Source organism: Neolamprologus multifasciatus, chromosome 15 (genome assembly GCF_963576455.1).
Source record: "Neolamprologus multifasciatus chromosome 15, fNeoMul1.2, whole genome shotgun sequence".
NCBI classification, from domain to species: Eukaryota; Metazoa; Chordata; class Actinopteri; order Cichliformes; family Cichlidae; genus Neolamprologus; species Neolamprologus multifasciatus.
Window position 1 is genome coordinate 25,027,155 of NC_140453.1, and position 13,686 is coordinate 25,040,840.

At 40.3% G+C, this 13,686-nt stretch overlaps 1 long non-coding RNA gene and 1 pseudogene across 2 annotated transcripts; both read right to left on the minus strand.

Moving 5' to 3' along the window:
* Window positions 1-2,825: 2,825 nt before the first annotated feature.
* On the minus strand, window positions 2,826-6,077 carry LOC146502174 (uncharacterized). The gene is made up of 3 exons (XR_014869498.1): window positions 5,988-6,077; window positions 5,770-5,882; window positions 2,826-2,863 (listed from the first exon to the last, which is right to left on the minus strand). It is a non-coding gene; the product is annotated as an uncharacterized LOC146502174 (long non-coding RNA).
* Window positions 6,078-8,596: 2,519 nt separating this feature from the next.
* LOC146502175 (uncharacterized) lies at window positions 8,597-13,340 on the minus strand (annotated as a pseudogene). The gene is made up of 2 exons (XR_014869497.1): window positions 10,579-13,340; window positions 8,597-10,035 (listed from the first exon to the last, which is right to left on the minus strand). The product of XR_014869497.1 is annotated as an uncharacterized LOC146502175 (transcript).
* Between the last annotated feature and the right edge of the window lie 346 nt (window positions 13,341-13,686).

Below are 13,686 nucleotides of genomic sequence, written 5' to 3' on the forward strand. Positions count from 1 at the left end.
TATGTATACTTGTACCCAGAATTTAACAACTATAAAGTTGTAGCATGCCAGACCATCTTGATTGAATGTAACTTCGCTCCACACAAGTTTTATGGTAGACATATTCACATTGCTATCTAATAAATGATTAATTCTTAGATTTTATCGAACGTTAATTTATAAATTGTTTCTGTCTTTATGTGTTTGTTTCAGATTATGCAAGATGAAATTATTCAGTTAGCAAGACACTTGCTGCTGTTGCTGACATCATCCAACCGAACTGCTGCTGTAATGAATCGGAATACAAGGTACTTTAGCAAGACTTATGAGTTAATGCTACATTTAACTAAATTGTTATATATATTTTTTTTTTGTGTCCAATATTGTCTCCATATGATTTTTTTTTTTTGCAACATCTTGCAGAGAACAGAGTCAAGTTGGCCAGGGTACCAGCTTGGTCAACCCTGAAAGACCATGCGTTCATCAAGAAATGACCAGGTGAAAAAGTCATAAACTAAAAACTCTGCATGAGCATGGAATTTAGGATGCAACTTTATATCTTACCTGCTCTACACTCAGGGCTTGAATTACAACAACAGTCAATCACATAAAAAATATACTTTTGGTAGTTCTGTGTCTCTGTCTCTCTCCTCCAAACCCAGATGGCTGCTGGTACTGAACCGGGTTCTGCTGGAGGTTTCTTCTTGTTAAAGGGGAGTTTTTCCTCTGCACTGTCACTTCATGCTGCTCAGTGTGAGGGATTGTTGAGGTTGAGTCCATATGTCCTGGGAACAACTGCTGGGCAATGACACCATGCAATCTTCTGGGATTCCTTAGAAAACCTGTGAACTGCACTTGTCCTTGGTCTTCACAGCTCACCTTTTTACAGTTTATTGAATCAAAATGCTCCAGTGATATGGATTCTACATTGTAACTGATGTGATGTTCTATAAAGTGGTTTTAATAAAAAAAAAAAAAAAGAGGCAAAAATAAAAATTTGTTTCTTTATTCAATTTTTGAACAGTGATACGCGGTCAGTACATATTCAGTAAATGCAAATTATTTACACAGCAGTGCACTACAGGCATAAATGTAGACCGCTAGATAAAACATTATGGCATTATAGCAGTGACAACTCCTCCACAGTAGCAGGTGGGATTTTTCTTTTTGAGGACGGCTCCTTTTACCTGTCACTACAGATGGTCTGTTTATGTTTTGATCAAGAGCCTTTTTTTGGGCAGCTGAAGAGGAGAAGTCTATCTTATGGCCAACCACTGACTGTATCTTGGTCACATTAGCCAGCAAAACTCAGTATGCAGGTTCATCTGTAACAGTCCTTGTGCCACAGATCAACACTGTTGCTTCTACATTAAACAGAAGAGCAGTGACGTGGGTGCAGGTCTCCGCGACTCCGGCCTTACAGGTGCAGTGGGTGGCTTCAACCTTCCCTGTGATGCTCACAATGACCCATGGCTGCAATGCTGGTTCATTCAATTCAATTCAATTCAATTCAATTTTATTTATATAGCGCCAAATCACAACAAATGTTGCCTCAAGGCGCTTCATAGATACAGAGAAAAGCCCAACAATCATATGACCCCCTATGAGCAAGCACTTTGGCGACAGTGGGAAGGAAAAACTCCCTTTTAACAGGAAGAAACCTCCGGCAGAACCAGGCTCAGGGAGGGGCGGCCATCTGCTGCGACCGGTTGGGGTGAGAGAAGGAAGACAGGATAAAAGACATGCTGTGGAAGAGAGACAGAGATTAATAACAGGTATGATTCAATACAGAGAGGTCTATTAATACACAGTGAGTGAGAAAGGTGACTGGAAAGGAAAAACTCAATGCATCATGGGTATCCCCCGGCAGCCTACATCTATTGCAGCATAACTAAGGGAGGATTCAGGGTCACCTGGTCCAGCCCTAACTATATGCTTTAGCAAAAAGGAAAGTTTTAAGCCTAATCTTAAAAGTAGAGATAGTGTCTGTCTCCCGAATCCAAACTGGAAGCTGGTTCCACAGAAGAGGGGCCTGAAAACTGAAGGCTCTCCCTCCCATTCTACTTTTAAATACTCTAGGAACAACAAGTAGGCCTGCAGAGCGGGAGCGAAGTGCTCTAATAGGGTAATATGGTACTACAAGGTCATTAAGATAAGATGGGGCCTGATTATTTAAGACCTTGTATGTGAGGAGCAGGATTTTGAATTCAATTCTGGATTTAACAGGAAGCCAATGAAGGGAAGCCAAAACAGGAGAAATATGCTCTCTCTTTCTAGTCCCTGTCAGTACTCTTGCTGCAGCATTTTGGATTAACTGAAGGCTTTTCAGTGAGTTTTTTGGACATCCTGATAATAATGAATTGCAGTAGTCCAGCCTGGAAGTAATAAATGCATGAACTAGTTTTTCAGCGTCACTCTGAGACAGGATATTTCTAATTTTAGAGATGTTGCGCAAATGGAAGAACGCAGTCTTACATATATGTTTAATATGTGCGTTGAAGGACATATCCTGGTCAAAAATGACTCCAAGGTTCCTCACAGTGTTACTGGAGGCCAAGGTAATGCCATCCAGAGTAAGAATCTGGTTAGATACCATATTTCTAAGCTTTTCAGCGCCGAGTACAATGACCTCAGTTTTATCTGAGTTAAGAAGCAGAAAGTTAGTGGCCATCCAAGTCTTTATGTCTTTAAGACATTCCTGCAGTTTAACTAATTGGTGTGTGTTATCTGGCTTCATGGACAGATAGAGCTGGGTGTCATCTGCATAGCAGTGAAAATGTATGCTATGTCTTCTAATGATGCTGCCTAGGGGAAGCATGTATAATGTAAACAGAATTGGACAACATTGCAATGCTGGTTCATTCAGTCTTTGAGAGTGCAGTACCTGAAACACACACAGACAAAGTTAATTTAAAGACAAGAACTATGAGCCAAGGCCGACATAAATGATTTAATCTACTTTATCATAAATGTAACAAAGTGTTTAGAAAGTTAGCACATACATGTAATTTTTCATTTCTTTGTGTGTCCATCTATAGAACGCTGCATGTTATAGTGTAAATCTGCCTGTTCTGTCAGAAACCTGCCTGCAGAAAATGACCCTAAAGTATGTAATGCAATGATGTCATCACTTTAGAGATGGAGAAAGCATAAAGTGACAATTATGAATCACTTAATATGATAAGGAGATTCTGCAGGTCATTAATCAATGTATAAAATTAAAATAAAATGTATTTTTAGTGACACAAGATACAAATATGGAAGCAAGATGTATAATCACTCAGTTTGGGGAAATTGTGGGTAGCCTGCAAGGGCCTCAACTTCTCCATTCCCACAATGTGCAACAAATGGGCACAGCTGATCTTCAACAGTGGAACATCGGCCAGTTACTTCCAACTTTAACGCAGCTTGTAGTCTTGGAGAGCAGCACACCAAAACTGCATGCACAACTTCTGCTAACAGTGGAAATGGATTAAGAAATCTGTGCAAACAGATTCATAAACCGAAAGAATATTATTTTACAGGATTAATTTCATCAGCCGCTGGCTGATCACAAACCCTGAGGGTGTATACGATAAGCAGAAGAAGCGGAGGAAATATCCTGTTTAAGTTTAGATAGTATTTGTAAAGATATTGACCATATCCTTTTCTGAAAGTGTGGAAATAATGGATGGGGTAAGGTACTGACATGCTACAACTTTATAGTTGTTAAATTCTGGGTACAAGTATACATGCCCATCTTGTACCGAAAATACATAAACATGGTGCACCTTTAAGACCGATTGTCTGCATGATCAACTCTGTCACCTATAACATCTCCAAGTTTCTGGCTTTGATCCTCAACCCACTGGTGGGCAGCTCTGAACACCACATCCAGAACACCCTGGATTTTGTTGAGAAGGTGAGAGATGTCATTATGGAGGGAGATGAAACCATGGTCTCGTACGACGTTACATCTCTCTTCACTTGCATCCCAGTCACGGAAGCGTTGGAGGTAGTCCGTAAGAGATTACAGGATGACACCAACCTCAGCAACAGGACCACTCTCAGCATCGACCAAGTGTGTTTGCTTTTGGAACTGTCTTCATTCCACCTACTACACATACAAGGGTCAGTTCTACAGGCAGAAACATGGGTGTGCCATGGGCTCCCCAGTTTCACCCATCGTGGCCAATTTGTACATGGAAGAAGTGGAAAAGAGGGCTTTGCTATCCTACCCTGGAACACCACCAAGCCATTGGTTCAGATATGTGGATGACACTGTGGATGAAAATCAAATCTCAGGACGTACCACAATTCACGGATCACATTAACTCAGTGGACCGACATATCAAATTCACCAGGGAGGATATGAAAAGTGGCAGGTTAGCCTTCTTAGACTGTGAGATTTCTATCAGTAATGGGGGACATCTAAAAGCTGGCGTGTACCGTAAGCCTACACATACGGATCAGTATCTAAGGTTTGACTCTCATCATCCACTGGAGCACAAACTGGGTGTCATCAGGACGCTACAACACAGAGCGAATACCATCCCCACTGACACAGCGGCCAGGAAGGCAGAAGAACAGCACATCAAAAAGGCCCTGAGTAAATGTGGTTATCCCAGCTGGACTTTTGTCAAATCTGGAAAGGCACCTAAAGAAAGCTCCAGCCGATCCAGGAGAGAAGGACAACCGCTGCCCAAGCGAAAACCTGTAGTGATCCCATATGTGTCAGGAGTATCGAAACAGTTGAGACGCATTTTTTCGAAACACCGGGTCTCTGTGGCTTTTAAACCCCAAAACACGCTCCGCCAAAAATTGGTCCACCCCAAGGATTGGGTCCCCCGATACAAACAGAGTAACATAGTGTACGCTGTTAAGTGCCAGGAGGATTGCCAGGATTTATACATCGGGGAAACCAAACAACCTCTGGCGAAGCGAATGGCACAACACAGAAGAGCTACCTCGTCAGGCCAGGACTCTGCAGTCTATTTACACCTACAGGCTAGTGGACACTCTTTCAAGGATGAAGATGTACACATCCTGGACAGGGAAGAACGCTGGTTTGAGCGTGGAGTCAAGGAAGCCATTTACGTGAAAAGGGAAAGACCATCTCTGAATCGAGGAGGGGGCCTAAGGGTACATCTTTCGCCATCTTACAATGCTGTGATTGCAGCCATTCCCCAACTCTCTGTGAATGGTACTCATGGCCATTGATCAGTGGTCTTTGATCAGTGGGTTTTGGTCAGTGGTTGTTGATCAATGGTCATGAGAATTTGGTTTCAGTCATTATGCAAATGTACTGTTTATAAGATTGGGGAAACCTGCAGTCAGCTGAGACTGAAGAAGTCACTTGGATGAGTGACGAAACGTTTCTCCCAGAAAACGCTACGTCCAGATGAACAGAATCAACTTTTGGAGATTTATTTTCCTGGATGATTGAGAATGCATCAAGACATTAAATCAGGCCGTTCTGCAACCATGGCAGCCATTCACTCTATGGCTTTATTCATGGTGTATTTTACCCCTTCACCAAAGGCCGTTCTCGTTTCCAACATTATATTTGCAGTGTTCGTTTATCTATCAATATCTGCGGAGTACGGTTTTGTACTGAGTATCCTATTTTCTAAAGCACAGCATGTAAAGGGTAGCTCGGTTAGCAGGATGCTAGCATGTAGCGCTTAGTGAGACACGCCTCAGACGAGTTGAGCAAAGACCCCATCTGTGTACTTTATACGTGAGCAACGGATTTAAATAAAATTAACGTTTCAAAAGACAAACTTGAAGATTAAAAAACAATATACTTACCGGAGAACCGCCAGGGTTTGCCGCTGCAATCTTGCTGCTCCTAAATTCAAAACTGCCTCTGCAGACAGGCAGGGGAGGCGTGGAAATTGTCTTTGAGTTAGTCAAACGTTTTCCTTAGTTTGAGTAGATGATAAAATGAAACAAAAATGAATGGGGTTTTAAGTAGGACTAGGCGTTCTGTAATGATCTCTATTTAGGAGAAAAACTTAATCACTCACCTTTAAACAGCTCTCTTTTAGGAGACACACTGCTGGCTAACGGTGTCATGTGATCAAACAGCGTAATTTAATTGGCTGAGAGCCGCTCGACTCGACTCAAATGCTGATTGCTCTGGCTTGGGTCATTCAAGTTCATCACTTTTGCAGTTGAATTTTTGCAGGTGAAATTTTGCAGGTGACTTTTTTGCAGGTGAATATTTGATGGTGAATTTTTTGCAGGTGAATTTTTGGAGTTGAATTTTTTGCAGGTGAATTTTTGCAGATGAATATTTTTGCAGGGAAATTTGGAGGATAAAAATTCAGTGTTATAAAATCAATGTCTAAAAATAGTTGAATTCTGATGATACTATATTTCTTCCATACAACTGAGGCAATAGTTTTCTAAACAGTTGTGAAATGCATTTCTGCAGAGGTCTCAAAGTGGCAGTCTGGAGACCATTTATAAGCATTCCCATTTCCTCAGTCAGCATGTGTGCATGTAAACAATGAAAGCAGTTTTCCCACCTTTTATTCAATTTTTCTATTATTTGAATCCAAAATCAACTTAAAAAATGCATTAGGTTAATTTTAATTTGTCAAATTTTATTAATGTAATGTCACAAGATGACATGTATTGTAGTGGTTCACCAGAAAATTAGAGATTGAGACCCCTGCAATATGTAGTATATAGTACATGTAGGAGATATTGCATATATCTCCTACACGTTTTATCATCGTGCACACATTTTACAGTTTACAAGTCAGGTTTTACTATATCATTGTATTTTATTACAGTTATGTTTGTACAGTTCTGTTTAGCCCTCTGGGTTATGGTGACTTTTGCTAAATTGAATGGCCATAAGGCACACCTATATGCTTTTATTTTGGATTTCTGTGAAATCAGCAATTGCTTAGCTGAAGGTTGATTTTTGGTTGGCTTTTCCTGATTTTTGTAATGGAAAAAAACCCTTGTTTATCATAGCCCCCTTTTTTAAAACTGCATAGCCAATGGGGTAGTTACAGTGGGGCAAAAAAGTATTTAGTCAGCCACCGATTGTGCAAGTTCCCCCACTTAAAATGATGACAGAGGTCAGTAATTTGCACCAGAGGTACACTTCAACTGTGGGAGACAGAATGTGAAAAAAAAAATCCATGAATTCACATGGTAGGATTTGTAAAGAATTTATTCGTAAATCAGGGTGGAAAATAAGTATTTGGTCACCTCAAACAAGGAAAATCCCTGGCTCTCACAGACCTGTAACGTCTTCTGTAAGAAGCTTTTCTATCCCCCACTCGTTACCTGTATGAATGGCACCTGTTTGACCTCATCATCTGTATAAAAGACACCTGTCCACAGCCTCAACCAGTCAGACTCCAAACTCCGCCATGGCCAAGACCAAAGAGCTTTCGAAGGACACCAGGAAAAGAATTGTAGACCTGCACCAGACTGGGAAGAGTGAATCTACAATAGGCAAGCAGCTTGGTGTGAAAAAATCAACTGTGGGAGCAATCATCAGAAAATGAAAGACATACAAGACCACTGATAATCTCCCTCGATCTGGGGCTCCACGCATGATCTCATCCCGTGGGGTCAAAATGATCATGAGAACGGTGAGCAAAGATCCCAGAACCACACGGGGGGACCTGGTGAATGACCTGCAGAGAGCTGGGACCAAAGTAACAAAGGTCACCATCAGTAACACTACAACGGCAGGGAATCAAATCCCGCAGTGCCAGACGTGTTCCGCTGCTGAAGCCAGTGCATGTCCAGGCCCGTCTGAAGTTTGCCAGAGAGCACATGGATGATACAGCAGAGGATTGGGAGAATGTCATGTGGTCAGATGAAACCAAAGTAGAACTTTTTGGTATAAACTCAACTCGTCGTGTTTGGAGGAAGAAGAATACTGAGTTGCATCCCAAGAACACCATACCTACTGTGAAGCATGGGGGTGGAAACATCATGCTATGGGGCTGTTTTTCTGCCAAGGGGACAGGACGACTGATCCGTGTTAAGGACAGAATGAATGGGGCCAAGTATCGTGAGATTTTGAGCCAAAACCTCCTTCCATCAGTGAGAACTTTGAAGATGAAACGAGGCTGGGTCTTCCAACATGACAATGATCCAAAACACACCGCCCGGGCAACAAAGGAGTGGCTCCGTAAGAAGCATTTGAAAGTCCTGGAGTGGCCTAGCCAGTCTCCAGACCTCAACCCCATAGAAAATCTGTGGCGGGAGTTGAAAGTCCGTGTTGCTCGGCGACAGCCCCAAAACATCACTGCTCTTGAGAAGATCTGCATGGAGGAATGGGCCAAAATACCAGCTACTGTGTGTGCAAACCTGGTAAAGACCTATAGTAAACGTTTGACCTCTGTTATTGCCAACAAAGGTTATGTTACAAAGTATTGAGTTGTATTTTTGTTATTGACCAAATACTTATTTTCCACCCTGATTTACAAATAAATTCTTTACAAATCCTACCATGTGAATTCATGGATTTTTTTTTTCACATTCTGTCTCTCACAGTTGAAGTGTACCTCTGGTGCAAATTACTGACCTCTGTCATCATTTTAAGTGGGGGAACTTGCACAATCGGTGGCTGACTAAATACTTTTTTGCCCCACTGTATTTAGAAGACATTTTCCTATATTTCTGTTTTCATGTTCGAGCCTAATGTATTTGCTTCATAGTGGTTTTAGACCACACGTTCTTATTCTTTAAGTAATTGTAGGATATTGTTATCAGATCTTACCATATTATCCTCAATCTCTTTTTATTGTCCCATTCTGTTTGTATTTTTAATAATAATTGAATTTTTGCACAACATATTGCATATTTTTGTTGAGTGTATTGTCGTACTTTTTCCAAGTCTTGTGCTTGCAATTAGATTTTTATAAGGATACTTTAAGGTTTTTTGTGTTACTGTAAATACAGTACAGTTGTTATTTTGTTTTAAGATAAGATGATGGCAAAAGATCTGTGTTTTATAATAAAGTGTTCAATGAGACAAATTACATCTTTCACTTTGGTAATTTCTGGGTTTTTATTATTCTGAGGCGCAATCTGAAAAAAAAAAAAACATAGGTCCACAAATCTCACTCAGTTAGGTTATCCATATGCTAAAAGATATATAATTATACTGCCCATAATCAGGAAAACAGTCAGTATATATAAAAAGTCTCAGCAGTGAAAAAATGACAGTGAAAAAAAAAATTACTGCTACATAACCAGATATTTCAAAACATCAATAATTACTCAAATAAAAAGAAAGATGAAAAAGCATATTTACAAAAAGTTGAAATCATAATTCCAAGGTGACGTGCGCTGCATATCCTCCAAATAGCAGGTCTAACAGACATTATGTGTACATATGTTTTAATAATAAGGCTTTTAAAACAAAAAATTGGTTTGTTAATTGAAATAAACCATCCAAAAAAAAACCCTCCAAAAATCAAATACAATTTTTAGAGCCTTTTTCACTTGGCCCTGTTTCTGAAATACATTTTCAGGCCCTCAAAACCCAATTAATAACTCATAAAAGTTTACAGTTTAAATATGAAAATACAGCATTAAAAACGTGTCTTTTGGGGTGATATTTGTTGCAGACAGCAAATGTAGCAAAATTAAACCCAAACAAAGGGGAAAAAAGGCCTAAATATCCCTAGATGTCCCTGAAGGACAAGGGTCAAAGAATGTGTTTTTGCCACCTCAATCAAATGCATAACGATGTCTAACCTTTAAGGCAAAAGATCCAACTCAGTAAGCATCAACTGCCTTAGCTTTACATACAGATCCACTGTATGAAACATCATCTGAGAAGTCCAGGTTATGTTCTGACATGAGTTCTACACAGAGATGAAAGACATCCTCTTCACATGGAAAGTCTTTGAACACGCATTCTTCAAGGCAGGCTTCAACTTTGTCCATATTGACATGTTTGAGACAGTCCCTCGCGCCATAAATGTTTGGGAGGGCATACATAAAAGATGGTCGGCCATGAGGACTTCAGGAGTTGTGGACTGGGCGCATTCTGTGGTCATTCCAGGCCAAAGCAACTTCATTTAATTCTTCCTAGATGAAAACAAAATGCACAAAAGAAACATTTTCAGGCATACAATATGAAAATGTTAATGTACAAAAGCACAACTAACTTCTACATATATTTTCTTAGCTTACACACCATTAATGTAGCTCAAAGCTACATTAATGATATCTATCTGTATATATACACACATACCTATATACATACACACACACACACACACATATACATATATACATATACATACATACATATATATACATACATATATATACATATATATCATGGACAGACAGATACTTATTTACTTAGTTTTGACCCACCAAAAATGCTAACCGAGTACAGAGACAGGCCTAAACACATATAAATAATCAATGTGTTATAATGTATAATTGTGTTCCTTGATATATATGTGGAATTTTTTTTTTAACAAAACAGTTTGTTTGTCTTTTAAAAAGCACTCTACACTCACACATATCTGATGCTTCTATAATATGCAAAGGCCGTGTGAGTTGTTACAAATTAAACAGTTACAATACATGTCGTTTACACAATCACCCATGTAAACTTACCTGTATAATGTGAAGAAAACAGAACTGGACCAATGATTTGTCCAAGAAAGAGTCTGAGAAGTGGCCATCCTCTCTTAGTTTGTCAAATAGTTCAATCCAGTACTGGATACACTGGCTTCGTAAAATTAGCCACCATCTTTCAATGCGTTGATTTCCTGTACTTGCTCTAAATATGACGTGCTCTCTTTCTGGTTCATTGTCTGTAAAGTGCAAAAATCGTTGCACGTGAGCCACATGGACGTTTTCTGTTCCTAGATTTAATCTCACTCGATCAGGGCAACCACCTTGTTGAATCACGGCATCCATGAAGTAGCCAGCATTTACTCTCGGGTCATTATTTGTCTTGTAAGCGTCTAGCCATATTACACTCCTTGAAAAGCCGTCAATGCATCCACTGATTGCAATCCCAAATGGCTTCAGCTTATCGTAGCCGTCGATATGCCACACATAGTTGGGGCCTCTGCTATGATACACTCGCCTCCGTAGTCGTCTACGTGACCTCAAATCCACACCTTCTCCATCGAATAAACGGAGCAGAAGACGGTTTCTCTGTCAGTAACAATGCCAATCATCCAACACTTCTGGTGCATCCAACGATACCCATGACACTGTCCTGAGGTTGCCAATTGTGCTTGTATAAAAGCTGCCACCTCTCCCACCTCTGTTTTGTTCTTTCTGCGCCAAAGTCGGTTGTTGTGTAAAATCCTTTCAAGTGTACGGAGGCTGATAGTAATGCCATGTGATTCAGCTAATAACGCAAGAATCTCCGCATTTGTGAAGCCACGCTTAAAATACTCAGCAATTTGTGAATTCATGATCCGTATCTGTAATACTGTTAGCATATTTGTAGCTGAGGGCTTCAGCTTCCGGGTAACACGGAAATTACGTCATTCACATAGATTACTGATTGGCAGAGCTAACTCAAAATTTTTAGTTATTTTCTCAAAACTTCGAGTTATTTTTCTCATAATTTCGAGTTGCTAAGTCGAAATTAGTGGCGGAAACGGGCTTCCATAGCAGCCAGATGAATGAAGGCTGACAATGATAACTGAGTCACACAGTGAAATGTGGCATACCTGTGTTGGTCCACGGGACTTAAAGCACTGGTTTCCCGGAGAAGCTCCTGACACTGTGATTGTCAGTGTTCACTGTCGAGTTTCTTTCTCTTTCATTCCCTTGATGGCAGGACAATGTTCACATCAGCAGGCTGGAGGAGTTGTGTCGTTACCTTCCATTACTCGCACAAATACAGCTGCTCAAGTACTTTTTGGCCCCTTCAAGGACATGCACTGCCACTTTGCTCAGTTTTCATCAGGCCTTCACCTCTGTCTTTCTTCTCTCCCGCTATCCACAAATTTAAACAATCTGCACTTCTAATTGTAAATCACACTGAGAGAATCCACAGCTTTGGGCACAGAGACCTCGGATAACTGCCATGACTCTCTGTCAAATTTTTCATTGAAGCTGAAGCAGCTTCCTTCTCTCCTTATTCAGGGTGGCATGGGGTGTGTGGAGCCTATCCCAGCTCATGTCTAGTCATGTCTCCTGACAACTTTGCATTTGGTCTGAATACATAACGAGGAAGAAAGGTGATGTAAGCACTTTAAACATGCTATGGTTGTTGGGTGTGTCTCAGAAAGTGCTGATCTGCTGGGAGGTCCATCTCTAGTGTCTAGTAACTGAAACAGAGAAAATATCCAGAGAGCTTCAGTTCTCTGGGAAAAAATTCCTTGCTGCCAGACATGCTATACTCAAGCGTGGTTATTTGACACCGTGCTGAACTTATTTTTTTTTCTTCAGGATGCCGCTCGTGGAAACTGAGGTTATATTTTCATTATGGATCCTGACTTTTATCTGTGATTCAGGCTGCTGGCAGTGGTATAATGGTGTGGGCAATATTTACTTGGCACCACCTTATCATTATATATGAGATCTGGGTTGCATTTATTCATTTGAGAGTGAAACATGGATTCATTTTGTACCTTTACATTCTCCCTTTGTTTGTGACCAAACAGTACTCTTCTTTACTGCTCTATAATAGCGTCATGGTCTCGTTATGATTAATTAAATTTAATGTGAACAAGCTGACACAAATAATCACTGGAAGCGTGAACTTTAAAGGGCAGTTTTCATCCAGAGCTGCATTTAATATTCCTGACCTGCCAGATTGTTGTGGATTGTTTGGAACATGTAGGTGGACAAACATGTGGATGGTTGCGCAAGTTACTGGGTGGCTGCTTAATGGGCAGAGAGATGGATAGATCGGGCTGGTTCACGCCCTGCTGTATCCACACATCAAACAAATGATCCTTTTCATTAATTCACATCCGCATTAGGAGCCGCGTATCATTTGAACAGTGGATAATTGCATGTCATTCTTTCATTCATTCAATAATCTGCCTCCTCATTTACAGTGGCCACAGCCTTTTTTCCTCTGTCCTCTTTTGAAATCGTCAACCTGAGGGAACATCATTTGTCATGAGCTGTTTTCAGCCTAATCAATTTTTGAGACCGTCCTGGCCCCCAAAACAGCCCCATAGATCATTTGTGCAAGCCTTTATCAATGCCAACTCTAAGGGTCATGTGGTGAGATCCACACCTCAGATAAAAAACAGTCAACACTGCATCCAACATGGCTGCCTGCATTATTAAAGCTCATAGCACCATCATGCACTCAGCACCACATTATCAGGGTAAGAGTATCGCCTGAAATCCTGAAATAGAAGCGATGTGGTACAAATGCACTGTGATTAGAAAAACAAATGGAACATTTGATAGCATATAGGTCATTTCTGTTATTTTAAAGGTAATTATTTAATTAAATGTAACATTGATGGTAGTCATCTTAAGGCACTGTTGCAGAGAAAGGCCTTAAATATCCAGCGATCCTCTGTGACCAAGCTCTCGGTGAAACGAAAAGACAGAATGCAAAGAGAGGCAAAGTATGAAATTATTAATGAGATCAGAAAAACTTAATGATAATCTGTAGATGCATGAAGTAAAACTCTAAACTGTGCAGGCAGAAAATCACAGAAACAGTGAGCTGCATAGCCACAAACACTCATTCATTTTACTAATGAACAACTAACTTCACTACACTGCAAAGTG